General features: G+C 42.5%; 1 protein-coding gene and 1 long non-coding RNA gene across 22 annotated transcripts in view; one reads left to right on the top strand and one right to left on the bottom strand.

Annotated features, from left to right (window-relative positions):
- ADD3 (adducin 3) overlaps positions 1-13,788 on the bottom strand; it is a 134,152-nt gene extending 120,364 nt beyond the window's left edge. For 2 of the 21 annotated variants that reach the window (XM_054521388.2, XM_009245785.4), the window contains exon 1: positions 13,396-13,533. The gene's annotated coding sequence lies outside the window, so the exon portion shown is untranslated. 21 annotated transcript variants of the gene reach the window in all.
- On the top strand, positions 11,133-13,924 carry LOC129048347 (uncharacterized). Its single transcript, XR_008510617.1, has 2 exons — positions 11,133-11,339; positions 13,466-13,924. It is a non-coding gene; the product is annotated as an uncharacterized LOC129048347 (long non-coding RNA).
- The last annotated feature ends 1,538 nt before the right edge of the window (positions 13,925-15,462 follow it).

Here is a 15,462-nt window from a genome sequence, read left to right as displayed (position 1 = left end):
TGGGCGTGGTGTCAGGTGCCCAGCTACTCAGGAGGCTGAGGCAGGAGAATGGCGTGAACCCAGGAGGTGGAGGTTGCAGTGAGCCGAGATGGCGCCACTGCACTCCAGCCTGGGCAACAGAGCAAGACTCTGTCTCAAAAAAAAAAAAAAAAAAAGCAAACAGAAAGTTACTTGCTCAAAATGTCTTGAATAGAGTTACAGTAAGAATTTTTCAAATAGTAAGGGATAAACATGACAAATCTGAGTGAGCGAACTGAGACACTTTGGAACAAATCTAAAATCTGAAAACGGACAATGTTATTTTACAAAAATTTTAAGTGAAATGGTCATATCTCGTATCAACTCCATCCATCCATCCATCATCCACATATTAGATTTAAAAGTTATGTAACAGATATTGACAGAATATGCTCTAGCATTAGGCAAACAAAGTAAATGATGGATAAATATAGATTTTTGAAATCGTACATCTCTTCCCCAAAATGAGGCTTTCCTTGTCCAGCGCTGGGAATGATGAGGATTCCTAAAGTCTTTCTATTAATACTAACTTTCCTAAGCATTACCGCCTTCAAAACAGATGTATAAGGATATTCCTATAAAACCAGTAATTTTCATATGGAGTTAAGAGGGAGCACTGTTAAAAAAGTCTACATGTGACCACCACCGCCACCTCCATCCCCTCCCTTCACTCCTGCCATATTCTAATGTATTTCCTAGGGAGGCCAGTCCTTGGCACTGCTACAAATAAGTCTTCACTGTAGCCGTTAAATGCCTTATAGTGGCAAGATACTGTGAACCACTATTATAAACTATCTCCCATCATGCTATACAAAAAGAATCATTTTCACGAACAGTAATTTTGGCCAAAATCCTTTCCATCTTCTCCACTTAATGAAATCTTAACTCCTCCTTCAAGGTCCACCCTTGTTCTTCTTTCGCATGAGGGCTTTTCTGACCACTCCATCTCTTTTCTTTTTTTTTTTTTTTTCAGACAAAGTCTCACTTGTCACCCAGGCTGGAGTGCAATGGCATGATCTCAGCTCACTGCAACCTCCGCCTCCCAGGTTCAAGCGATTCTCCTACCTCAGCCTCCCAAGTAGCTGGGATTACACACGCCTGCCACCACACCTGGCTAATTTTTGTATTTTTAGTAGAGACGGGTTTCACCATGTTGACCATGCTGGTCTCGAACTCCTGACCTCTGGCGATCCACCCACCTCAGCCTCCCAAAGTGTTGGGATTACAGGCGTTGAGCCACTGTGCCCAGCCCACTCCATCTCTTCTCTTGACCAGTTGACCTGTGGCATTTGTTTTCTATATCTGTCATCTGGAATTCATCACACACACTGGCAAGTAACATATTTTGCATTGTTGTCTTAGTTATTGCTGACCATTCCCATGTTTGACTGGGAAAGTCTGAGTCTCAAGGAGTGATGTATCTCATAGCTTATGGGGATTTTCTGGAAGACACATATTAAAGTATAATTCCTTACAGATAAAGGAGAAGGGCCAGAAGCCCTAAGCGTGACTGGGTTAAGAATACACAGCACAACCATCATTTAACTGTAATTTTAGAAGCTTTTGGTTATACCAAAACAATGATCCCCAACCTTTTTAAACAAGATACCTTTTATGCTCAAAATGTGTTAACAAACAAGACCATTACTCATAATAGTAGTCAGGTATTAAATATCTCTTAATTTAAAAAATACATGGATTCAATGAAGTTTTAGTACATACACGTAAGGTATGGTACTTATTCAGTATACAGAACGTACTTGGTACGCACAAAAAGTTGGTTTCCCCTAGGATCTCAGGATGGCACATGGTTTAATTTTATTGTAGTGTGGACATGGATTATTATTGCCATATTGAAAAGTACTACCACATAAAAATATTTAGAAGGAAGCAAACTAAATATATATCTATTATATATATAAAAAACAAATCCCCACTCCCCTACAAAAAATAAACCCAGCCAAAAACTCTTCAGTAACTCTTCCCATGAAGGGTATATTTTAAGCACATGCCCCAGGGTGAAACAATTCACTTCATGTTTCAGTAAACTTTTCTTGCGGTTTTAAATATAGCAGAAGGAACAAAAGTTAACATAGACGAAATCAAATAGAAAACATTTGGAAGTTCATCTCATGTATACGTCCTGATTCTAGTGAAATCTCAATCCTATTTACCCATGTTACCACTCTCCTAAAAACAACAACAGAAACCAAGAACCCCAGCATCAGTATTTTCCAGCCAAGGCAGAAATTATCATTCTAATCTTGGTTCAACTCTTCTGTGCAGTCACCAACAAAAATAAACATAAATAAATCAGCAGTATAGCATAGTGCTTAAGGGTATTAGCCCTGACCTCAAATCTTGGCTCTGCCCTTTGTTAACGGTATGATCTTGGGCAAGTTACTTCACTAAACTTTGGATAATTTATGCGAAGTGCTTAAAATGATCCTTGGCAGGTTTTAAAGGCTAATAAAAATGGTTACTAATTAAGTAATTACATATAATATATATAAATATATAACAATCAAGTGTATTTTTATAGCAACAATTTCAAAGCTTCCTTTGAATTCATATTTTCAAAATTCCTTCTTGTCTGGCTTTGACAAGCCTATTCCAGATACCTTAAACCTCCACTGACCTGTAACTAGTTCTACTACCTCCAGTTCTACCCATGGCTGCTACCACAGTAAGTTTTTGGAAAATAGGGAAAGAAAAAACAAACAAAAACCAGGAAACCACTACCATACAACAAAACAACAACAAAATCTACTTTGAAACAGTGAATTCACTCAAGTAGGAATTGTTGCCTTACAAAATGAGACAAAAAGGGCAGGAGAAAAAAACAATCGAAGTATTCAAGTATTCTTAAAACCCTTACCTCCAGTTAGGCAAATGATTTGTTTGCTGATTCTAAGCCCAAGCAGATTTTAACATCATTATTGTCTGCAGGAGCCATCAATAACCAACCAGACCTGCTATTGAAAGACTGCTCTCATTAAAATAATTTTCTTTACCACTTAATTTAATTTCACCACTACTCGGCTGTTTTTAATATAAGACCCAACAACTTCTTCAGGTTTCTCTTTTCCCATGCATTCCAACAAGTACTGATTTAGTTCTTCATCATGTGTTTAGGCCTCCTGCTGGGAAGCATAATTAAAATTAAGCAGGCAACAATTCCACTTGGTACTAAGATCCTGTCAAATCCTCCAAGTGAAGCTGGGCCTGGTTTCTCCAGGAACTGGCTGAATTCTGTAAGGAAAACAGGAGCTGCTCAACTTGATGTTGGCCATTCAGTAGATGGCACCCTTCCCTTTGAGCCCAAACAGCCCCAAGAAGTATGTTCTGTTACATTCAGGTGTGACACAAAGCAGGGGTTCTCTCTTCAAAGCACTTAACTGATAGTCACAATCCCTCCTGAAATGCTGACTGGTCAAGGCAGACATTCTAAAAGAGCACAGGGATGTTTAGATTATAAGACATCAAACAATATAAAATCATCTAACTTAAGTGACTACCAATTAATCAGCTTCTCAGAGGTTATTACTATCTCAAGCAAATACACCCTTCTTATTCAGGCATAAAATGTTCCTTCCCTATTACATTCTGCTATAACAGTGACAGCCTTTCTGTGGCTAGTGACCGGACCCTTGTCTATCGCATGTTTTACTAAGGTATTTAGTTACGGCAAAGTGCTTAGAGAAATACGATTTTATCATTATCAACATTCACTATGACAGATGAAGTAAAAATGTATTACTTTCAGCATTTTTAACTGAAAATAAATTTGACGTCCACTTAAAACAAAAAAATCAAACATTCTGCCAGGCGCAGTGGCTCACGTCTGTAATCCCAGAACTTTGGGAGGCCGAGGCGGGTGGATCACGAGGTCAGGAGATCGAGACCATCCTGGCTAACATGGTAAAACCCTGTCTCCACTAAAAACACAAAAAATTAGCCGAGTGTGGTGGCGGGCGCTTGTAGTTCCAGCTGCTTGGGAGGCTGAGGCAGGAGAATGGCATGAACCCGGGAGGCGGAGCTTGCAGTGAGCCGAGATCAGGCCACTACACTCCAGCCTGGGCGACACAGCAAGACTCCATCTCAAAAAAAAAAAAAAAAAAAAATCAAACATTCTAATATGAAAATCAGTGTAGATCTAGTTTTTCAAAAAACAAGTATTTTTAAAGCAATGAATTTCTAATTCATTGATAACATGTACTTTAATAAATAATAGCTCCCAATTATTAAATGTTGAGTAAGGTTTGTCACACTTCTATTTTGAAAATCTTTATTCGAAATTTAACAAGCAGACAGTTGTGAAGAAAGAAAAAAATTCCTTTTAGTGCAATCTCCAATTTAAAGCTAAAATTTCAAGCAATCAGATAGAATTCACCTTAAAAATTCTACCTTCCCATCCTGGCCAACATGCTGAAACCCCATCCCTACTAAAAATATAAAAAATTAGCCGGGCGTAGTGGCCCATGCCTGTAAACCCAGCTACGCGGGAAGCTTAGGCAGCAGAATCACTTGTACCAGGGAGTCGGAGGTTGCACTGAGCCGAGATCACGCCACTGCCCTCCAGCCTGGTAACAGTGCGAGACTCCATCTCAAAAAAAAATTCTACCTTCCCTTAGGAAAGTGAACTCAACTCTGACAATAAAAACTGTAAAAGAAGGCTGGACGCGGTGGCTCACGCCTGTAATCCCAGCACTTTGGGAGGCTGAGGCGGGTGGATCACCTGAGGTCGGGAGTTCGAGACCAGCCTGACCAACATGGAGAAACCCCATCTCTACTAAAAATACAAAATTAGCTGGGCATGGTGGCGTATGCCTGTAATCCCAGATACTCAGGAAAGCTGAGTCAGGAGAATCCCTTGAGCCCGGGAGGCAGATGTTGCGGTGAGCTGAGAATCACGCCATTGCACTCCAGCCTGGGCAACAAGAGTAAAAAACTGTCTCAAAAATAAATAAATAAATAAATAAACTGTAAAAGAAAGGCAAGGTAAGAGGTACACTGTTTTTACCTTTAAAAAGTTGGCTGTGGAAATAAGGAATGCGAACAATGCATCAACTTCATTGCAAATTCCTTTCTACCTCCCATTTGTGCAGCTCAGGCAATGAAGCATTCCACTCATCCAAGGCACTTATGCCCAATCACAACTCCATTTGAGCTCTGACCACTGCCCTTTTCCAACCACTTCCTTAGACATTAAAAGGCTGACCTTTTAGAATTTTTTTGTCATGTATTAGGACAAATGAGAACAGAAGTCACGATGCAGCTAACAGTTGCTCACTCTAACTTCCTAGGGCGTAAAAGTGGAGTGTTCTTAGAAGTCCCTGGGGAGGCCTTGACTTCGAAATATACTTCCTTAGATATACCAAGTAAGCCTAACTATCTTCTCCAGGAGGATGAGTAAACCCATCTTTCTGCTCTAGCATTTATTTAGTCATTCTAGCAAATCAAAAGATGATAGGATGAGAATGTTGTATGGAAAAGGAAAACGGAAATGCTGTCCTTAAGGGCTCAGGATGAGCTGAGCCACTGTGGAAGAACTACACAGAAACACTGCTAATGGTGACAAAGACATACACCAAGTTCCCATGACACTAAAAACTCAGCACTTCTCCAACCTGATTGCTTTTACATTGTTTGAGTTCCACCTCCTCTAGCAGGTAACCAACAAACAACCATGGAGGCAGAGTTAAACAGACTGAGTCACTCACATCAGCACTCTCCTCTTCCATTCCATCTGAAAAGGTGAGCACTTCCCTTGGTGAGGGAGGAGAAAGAAAGAAATCACAAGAATAAATTTAAAGAGGTATGGAAGCTTAAAAAAATAATTTCGTGTATATTACTTGGAGTTAGGTTATCCTGCTTAATCCATTGCTTGCCTTAATGTATCTGTGATCACTGTTATTTTATTGTTTCACTAATATAGTATACTTCTTGACACACTGGTTTTAAAGACATTATGTTACTGTCCTTAAATTTCTCAGAAGTGTTTTTACCCACTAGCTGGTTCAGGGAAATGTTTATCCTATGGAAATTGCATACGCCCACTGCAGAAAAAAATGAGTTTCATAACCCTAGATTAAAACCTTAGCCTTGGCCGAGTGCAGTGGCTCACGCTTGTAACCACAGCACTTTGAGCAGCCGAGCGGGGAGGAACACTTGAGGTCAGGAGTTCAAGACCAGCCTGGCCAACATGGCAAAACCCCATCTCTACTAAAAATACAAAAATGAGCCGGTAGTGGTAGCAGGCACCTGTAATCCCAGCTACTCAGGAGGCTGAGACAGAAGAATCGCTTGAACCCAGAAGGCAGAGGTTGCGGTGTGCCAAGATCACGCCACTGCCCTCCTGCCTGGATGACAGAGAGACACTCCGTCTCAAAACAAAACAAAACCCTAAAAAACCAAAAAAACCGTAGCCTTGTTTGAAGAGGTAGTCATCTTAAATGCCAGTTAACGTACTGCGTACAAACCAATCTCCTCAGGCCCATTTTCATTGAAAGAAAAAAAAAAAGTAAACATAACATATGGTGCTGATGCAGATCAGTCTGACTTCAAGTAAAGGCTCCATTTAGATCTAATCTTACCTTAAAGATATAAACCAGGCCTGTGGCTCATGCCTGTAGTCCCAGGTACCTGGGAGGCTGAGGTGCGAGGATAGCTTGAGCCCAGGAGTTCGAGACCAGCCTGGGCAACACAGTGAGAGCTGTCTCAAAAATACAAAAAAAGAAAAAAAAAAACGACATAAACATATGCCAAGGCCTATACATCTTGTACAGTAACGGTTCAGCTTTTAACGGAGTTAAAACTAAGCGATATTATCTTGAAGAAACAAACTTACAAGAACAGTAAGCCTTTTAAAATCAAAGATAGGTTTCATCCATTTTATACCTTTTGGTGATCACGCTACTACTATTTGGATTATGCTAGACAACTCTGAAAGCCGCATTCATTCTTTAAGGTTTCTAGGATACTCTAAATTTATTCCTTCAATGCAGTTAAGTAACGTCCTAGAAGCCTGAAAGGGATTGTTAATGCAGCTTTTCAAACATACTCAACCAAAAACAGTTTAAGGAAACAAGGGGCTCTGATTCTCATTATCTGTGCTACCATCTAAGACTTTAAGTTAAACAGTACTTTCTTAACATTTAACATGTTTTCGACTGTGCAATTCAATTTTGAACTTTGAGACAGGTGCAGATATTCAGCAACATTAAAATACACATGAAATAAAAGATCCACAAACCTTTTTTCTCCAACACTTTTTTTCCCACATAAAGGTATTACCCTATGCATACTGTTGGTACTCAATAAATATTACATTAATACACCAGGTGAATAATTTTTAACTTTACCTAAAAGGAAGAGAATCCCTCAAGTAGCATGGTTTGACATACACATACATACACACACACATCCATAATTAGCTACCACAAGAATAAAAAATAATTATATTCATCTAAGGGATAACAGACTTTTTCTTTCAAGCAATAGCCAATTAAAGACTTCTAACCTGTATGTTTTAGAGGATTCTTGATATATACAACCCATTACAGTAAAAAATTACAGTAAAAATTTGAGACTGTCTTGGCATTTGGCCAAGAGAATTGAATCTCTGGCAGAACCTGAAAGACCTCATAACAATCTCACCTATAAACACTCCGGCATGGACCCGGAGTTCAAACCATAGAGTATTAACAAAGAAGACAAAGTATTAAGGCACTCACTTTGAATCTCAATGACATGACAGTCTATGACTGTCCAATTAATTTTAAATTGGGTTTAAATAACTTCAAATAGGTCTATGTTTAAAAGAAAGAATAGCACTCGATATTTAAAGTTGTTTTAAAAATTCAAACTCTACATATTTAATAATTTTCAAAGGAATCTGAAACGCACTAATTATAACAAAAACAGTGTTTAGTGTGAGAAACAGATTAGTAACCTGTGTCTTCAATAAAACTTGCACTTTCTCAATTCAACGCATGCTTGTTTTTAAACATTTTTTCCTAACATTACATTGCACTAAGTTGTCAAAGGACATTTCATCTATCTACAATAATTCTAAACATTACTTAAAACAGCTCCTAATTTAGTTTATAATTTGTTTGACATATCAACTACAATGGTGAAGCAGCAACACATAGTTCCTTGAGGAATGTGAACGACAAAGTATAAGCCACAAGTTACATCTTTGCATTTAGGGTTCATTTTAGGAAGCAATTCAGGTGGTATTTAGAACAAACTTAAGTTAAAATTTATCTCAGGTTGATATGATGTTGGTAATCAGAAAGGTAAGCTTTACTGATTTACTGCAGAACTGGAATCTCCAAGGGGAATCAGTGCCCTCTGGGCCACCTGGGGCCCTACATAGCTGGTAAGCTTCAAAAAAAAAAAAAAAAAAAAAAAAAAAAAAAGACTTTAGTATCTTTAGTAATTAGAAAGCTAGTACACTCTAGCACAAACTCTAGCACCCTAAACATATGTTGTGTATCAAAAGAGTATACTCTTTCAACGTCAAAAGGTGACTGTATTTAATGCAGATTAACCACCACTCTTTAGATTTAAGCACAACTTGGTGGTATTAATACCAGAGGATGTGGTTAAGACATGCGCACCTGATAGTCTTGGGAATACCATGAAGACCTCTCACTGGTTTGCAGTGAGCTCAATACCAACAAGGGGCAGTGGTTACATGGGCTCATTCTTGGGCCAGACTCTGGGTTCAGAACCAACCTGTGTCACCTTGGGAAGATACTTAACCTCTCCATGCCTCTGTTTAGTCACTGGGTTGTCGGAAGGACTAAGTAAATTAAATCATATAAAACTCTTAGTGCCTGGCACAGAGGTTAGGCAAATAAATATTGGCTATTACAAATATTTGCTGAGTCTTCACATGCTGGGTAGCATGACCTAACAGCCTTCAGAAAGATATGTCACTTTATATACTGATAATGATAAACACAAAAAGCACTGAGTACAAACCCTATTCTAAGCACTTTACATATAGCAACTCGGTTAAGCTAAAGTTCTGATGTGACTGTTCCCCAACACGCTACACAGTTTGTTCAGAGCCAGGTATCTATGCTTTTATGTGATTTCTTCCCTCAAACACTTCTTATGCTCTGATGACATGCATACATGCCAGCCGGTACTGCTAACCAACTGCTTTGAAATGGGAGAGATTAACCAGCTAACCACCTGTAGGCTTACATGTGACAAAAGCACTCAAGACATGATAGGCCTACTTCAGGAAGCCTCAAAACCTCAGAAGTTGGGCACCACTCTGTATCTAGGTTTTAGGATTGTGTGTAGGAGTTGGGCTGTTGCTGATGTTATGTTCTCTCGGTCTCAAAAGACATTCTGGTTTTACAAAGACCAGATCTACACTTTAAACATAATTGAGCAGAATTCACATTCATCCCAGCATAATATTGAAAAAAGGGGTGAGACAGCAAAGTGTGTAATTTTCTACCTTTCAGTCAATGCTTGAAACTTACATTACGAAAATACAATCCTTCTATCATGCAAAATATTTCCCAAGTGTCATATGATCAACTATGTCAAATGTTCACCAAACATTTCCTGATATCATATATGTAAAATGTAGCAACATATTGAACGTCTCATAACCAACTATCTCAAGAACGCCTTCAAATTCTGTTTAACATTCAATAGATACACCCGTTTCTTCTTTAAAAACTATTACCAACATGCCAGCACTTCTGGGCAGCTTAAGCGTTAGCAGACTGAACTCTTCAGAAAGATGAAGAGTTAAATGTAGCGGCCTTTATTTTATCCTGGTCCTCCTTCCATAAAATTAATCTGCTCCATTTAAGCAAAGGAAAATAAGTTATAACGCAAGTACAATCTAATGGAGACTTCAATATAAAAACTTTCTACAAATGCTCCATTTATAATGTTTCAGTTATTTATAGGGTTAAGTAACTTAACCCTATAAATGGGCTGGTCCCATAACTTAATTACATAAATATTTTTAACAGTCAAGTATTTAACTTAAAAACGATAAATTGCACTGTACTCTTATTTTTTCCATCTTTAAAAACACTCTCACTAGGAGTCTTCTAAAGCCAAAATTCGAACGTACCCTGCACTATGTAGTCAGGAGCCATTCCAAGAAAAGCAACCATTTAATACTGCTAAATCGAAAATGCTACATAATTTAACGTAAACGTGCACGCACGTGTATGTAGCTAGTCCCATACCCCAGAATCTTATCAATTCCTTCCCCAAACTTGCATATAATCCTCCCTCAAAGCCTCTTGGTTAAGTTAAATTCCGTAACACTCTACCAGGTTAATTGCAACAGCACATGTGCCAAGGAAATTAGCGGTTTTCCTTGCGCTCCCATTTTCAACGGGCACCTACTTGCAATTAAATCTCTGCAACAAAAAAGTTCACCTGAGGCCGTTCTTGCCATTTTTAAAAGAGGCCCAGATTATGCTACCTGTCTGTGGTCTTGCCTAAGCTATAATAGCATACCTCCAAAGAGGCTGGACGTGCCCCAAACACCAGCACAGCAGACCTGCTGCCAACTTCGCTTGTCACCCCTAGCAGGAAGCTCAACCTAACATGTATACGTTTGTAGGGGTGGTGTGTTTGTGTGTGTGTATGTCTGTGTTGGAGGGTGGGGAAGCGGACTATAGGAGAAAGGTGACTGAACACTTTCAACTTGCAACAAAAAAAATTTTTTTTTAAATGAGGAGAAAAACAACTAAAACCAACATTCGCTCTCTTTCCTCCACCTTTTCCAAGCGCAGGAACCTCCCATTCCCCTGGAGCGCACCTTCAGGGCTTAAGGTCCCCGGGGTCACCTAAGCTTTAGCCAGTAACTGATTATAGTACTCCCCGCCTTCCTAGGGAAAACCAGAGGACGCGCGAAGCGTCGGGCCCACCCCGCGGCGCCGCAGGCCGTGCACCGCCACCCCCGGACCCTCCCCCGCAGGTACGCTCCCCTCTGGCCTGGCCGTGGTCCCCACTCCCGCCCTGGAAAAGGGTTCACCTGAGGCCGCAGGGACAGCCAATGAGAAGTCCCCTCGGCCCCGCCAGCCGCCGCTCCCTACCCCCGCGCGACCCCCGGTAACGTCCCCGCTGCCAGCCCCCGCGCGGGTGCCCGCGTCCCGGCCCGGAGGAGAGGCGGGACGACGACGCGTCCTCTCTTCACAAGATTACCTCGCAGCGCGTAGCCGGCTTTGTGTTTCCCCTCCCTCCTTCTGCGCAGCCGCCCGGGCTGCAGCAGCCGCCGGATCCGCTGCTGCGGCCGCCTCTTAAGCGCCGCAGAACCCCAGAGGGTAAGGCGGGAGAAGGGGAGGGGGCTTGAGGAGGGAGGGACCTGTACGCCGAGCCCTGTGCAGCAGGAAGCAGCGACACCTGGGATGCCGACGCCTCTAGCTCTTGCTCTGTATTTTAAAAAATCTAATTTAAACCCCTCTTCTTTCCCTCCCGCCCCTCACACTGGCGACCGTTACGGGCTGGCGGCTCGCGCTCTGGCGGGACTAGCCGAGCGCCCCTCGAGCGTCCCTTGGTCCCGCCCCCTAACGCCCCGCCCCTAGGTCCCCAAGCACCCCCCCCGGTCACGCCCCCAAGGTCCGCCCCTCGCAGCCCCCTACGCCTCTGGCCCCGCCTCTTGGGCTCCGAAGCCTCCCGGCCCCGCCTCCTCAAGACCTCGCCTCTGGCAGCCCCGAGCTCTCTCTGGCCCCGCCCCGAGCGCCCCTCGGGAGCCCTGGCCCCGCCCCCGCAGCCCCCTCCGCGCCCTCAAGCGCTAAGTCCGTGAAGCCGCGGCGGTGGGGGCCTGCAGGCCCGGCAGCCGGGAGGGCCTGGTTCGGGGCGGCTGCCTGGCGCCTCTTCAACGTTCTCCTCTGGCTGTGCAGCTCGAATCCGCGGCGTCCCCGGAGGGCCAGAGGGGGAAACGACCCCGACAGAAACCCGACCGCGAAGGGGAGGAGGGGCGCCTCGGAAATGTCTCCCGCCCTAAATGAGCGAGCCCCCGACTCCTACTCCGGAGGCTGAGCCGCCGCGTTGAGTCAGCCTCGGCCGCCCATGCTGGCTGCTGGGGCTTTAGGGGGAGGCCACTGCAAAGGTTCAACCTGCGCACACCCCCCGTGGGGCCTGGACTTTGCTCTCAGCACAGCTGCCTTCGCGGGCGCCTAGTCCCCACAACTCCTGCTTCACCTCCACATCCACATTCACCTCACACCTTCACCTTCACGAGGACAGAGGCTCTCGCTTCTGCTTCATTTGGACCCCTCGAGAGTCTTCACTCCCGCTTTGGCTCCCGGCCTCTGAACCTTATGAGAGCTCACTTCTTTGAGGCGAAAAGTCGAGGCATCGCCAAGAACCTTCAAAAATGAATGCAGGGCCGGGCAAACTTTGCAACACGCAATTGCAGGGCTGTGGATCCATCCACAGGTGACACCGGGCCTCCCACCCCTCTCGCCCAGACATGTTTCTCACCCCAACCTATTCTCGAAATAGACCTCCCAGCGGTGCACACTTTTCTCTGCCACCCACGACTAGCACGTCCCTCCTGCACCAGTACACTTGCAAGCACACCCCTCCGAGCGCCATTCCAGTGATTCATGGTCCCTTGGGCCAACCCCACCCTAACACGCACAACAAACTTCTTTCCCCACCCTTATCTCCCTTCGTTTCCAAGGCACTGGCGACAATCCACTTCATTTCCTTTCCTCATCTGCAGACTCGTCCCCCTCAAATACCTCACGCCATCCCCCTCATCTTCATCCCCTCCCTCCTGCCTAAAAATGTGCTAATTAAAATGTAGTTTCCTCTTCCCACATATGAAGTGTGGAAAATGAATCTTGTCTTGGCACAAACTGTGATGCATTTATTGTTTTCTCTCTCCACTGGACTAAGGCTGTAGAAATTTGAGTCTACCACGATCTCCCATTTGCTCAAAAATCCAACAATGCCTTATTATTTTTAAATACTCTTAACGAATCGTGGGGAAGGCTTCCTAGTTTGGGGAAGAAAATTGTTTAGAAAATGCTCAGCCTGACATTTTATTTGGCATTTAAAAATATCTGCAGTATTTGAGAGAGATATTGGGAGTGGCTGGATATTTTCTTGCATTTAAAAAGCAAAAAAATGAAAAGCTTTGCATGCATCAAGGTTAGCCTTTTTATGAATAGCAAAAAAAGTATCCTAAGGGCACCTATCAGAATATAGTCCCCACTATATTTTGCTAGTCGCAAATCTAGACACCCCCACCACCACCAAAGGAAGATAAATTTACATAATCCATTTTAAGCATGTCTGATGAACAGTCTTTTCCATGATCATTCTTTTTCTCACAGTTTCTGGACAAAATAGATAGATAGATCTCCTTACCCACCGAAGATCCAAAGCTTCCTTCTAACAAGGGTAGTAGACGTACGTGTCTGTGTCTTCTGTTCTCTAGGTGTGGATTCTGCAATGCTGCACAGAAATCTACTGCAGCCTCAGACCAACAGCAGCGGCGGCGGCGGCGGCAGCAGCAGCAGCAGCAGCATTAGCATTAGCAGCAGCAGCTTCTCTCAATGCTGAGTAGTAAAGTGTTTGACTTAGTAAACTCTACAATTACCATTAGGCGCTTGCTTATAAGAGAGGAGGCGGAATCTCTCTTAAAGGAATGGGTTTTGTTTTTCCTCTCTAGTATTGCTTCATAAGAGGCAGAGAGGGTGGAATCAGGGAGTTTTGTGGACTGAGTAAATCAGTACAGCTGTGAGAGGTCAAGGTTAAAATGAACTGGGTGGTTGAGGAATGGAGGCAATGATTTTAGTGTAAGTCAATGAAATGCTAGAAGCACCAGTTTTAAAGAGCCCTGCTAATTTCAAACATCGGGGTAATGGCAAAATAAAGTTGTATGCCTTGAAACTGATTAGTAATTTGTGCTAATATTTAATTTCCAATCATCGTACTAAAATAATAACTACATAAAGGAAAACTATTTAGTATTTAATATAAGAATAAAAAGAAAAATGAATTAAAACTCGTTTATGTGACTAGAAGCAATGGATTCAAGTCCTATCTATAAGCATACTTGGAACTTCAGTGAATACCAGTATTAGAAAATATATTGTTGACAGATTTCAATGTGTGCTCATGTGATATAAAAAAAATAACAATATTACCGGGCGTGGTGGCTTACGCCTGTAATCCCAGCACTTTGGGAGGCTGAGGCGGGTAGATCACGAGGTCAGGAGTTCAAGACCAGCCTGGCCAAGATGGTGAAATCCCGTCTCTACTAAAAATACAAAAATTAGCCGGGCGTGGTGGCAGGCGCCTGTAATCCCCGCTACTTAGGAGGCTGAGGCAGAGAATTGCTTGAACCCGGGAGGCAGAGCTTGCAGTGAGCCAAGATCGCGCCACTGCACTCCAGCCTGGGTGACAGAGCAAGACTCCGTCTCAAAAAAAAAAAAAAATTACAATATTATATATAGAAAAAAACAAAATATATATAAAATAATTTTTGGATAATAGCACAGTATAATGCTATTTCAGTGGCAATTCAAAGTTCAGCAAAATTAAACACAAGTGGATTGACTGACTCTAAGTGCATATGAATCTACTATTTACACTATTAAAATGTGTTATGTCCACATGAGAATCTGCATTATAACCTTACATTTTATCTTTATATTACTTGATTTAAGCACTGACCAGTTATGTTTTTTTCTCTATAAGTTAATGAAGAGGTGTGATCTCAAAATATGAATAGAAAAAAATACAGGAAATATTCTGCCATTGATTTTCTTCGCACAGCTTTTGTTAATTATGTACCTGTGAGATCTTGAACAAGTAAATAACCTTATTTGGTTCTTAGTTCCCTATTTTGTAAAATGAGGAAGTTGGATTGAAATTTCCCAGGGTCTGGCCTGGCATGGTGGCTCATGCCTGTAATCCCAGCACTTTGGGAGGCTGAGGCGGGCAGGTCACGAGGTCAAGAGATCGAGACCATCCTGGCCAACATGGTGAAACCCTGTCTCTACTAAAAATACAAAAATTAGTCGACTCACTGCAATCTCTGCCTGCTAGGTTCAAGCGATTCTCCTGCCTCAGCCTGGGACTACAGGCGCATGCCACCACACCCAGCTAATTTTATGTATTTTTAGTAGAGACAGGGTTTCACAGTGTTAACCAGGATGGTCTCAATCTCCTGACCTTGTGATCCGCCTGTCTTGGCCTCCCAAAGTGCTGGGATTACAGGCGTGAGCCACCGCACCCGGCCTCAATTTTTTTTTTAATGCCTCCTACAGGGAGAGAATTAAAAGAAATTAGTTGCCCAGTTTCCTTCATCTGTTTTTGTTTTCCTTGCTTCTCTGCAAGGAGGGCTTTTTATTTCATCTACCAGGTAGTATTGAACAATGAATAAAATGGTGATTATTTGTATAATTCAAAGCATTCCCCCACATCCCC

Source organism: Pongo abelii, chromosome 8, assembly GCF_028885655.2.
Source record: "Pongo abelii isolate AG06213 chromosome 8, NHGRI_mPonAbe1-v2.0_pri, whole genome shotgun sequence".
NCBI classification, from domain to species: Eukaryota; Metazoa; Chordata; class Mammalia; order Primates; family Hominidae; genus Pongo; species Pongo abelii.
Note: the sequence above shows the minus strand (reverse complement) of the source record. Positions and strands in the feature narration are given on the sequence as shown.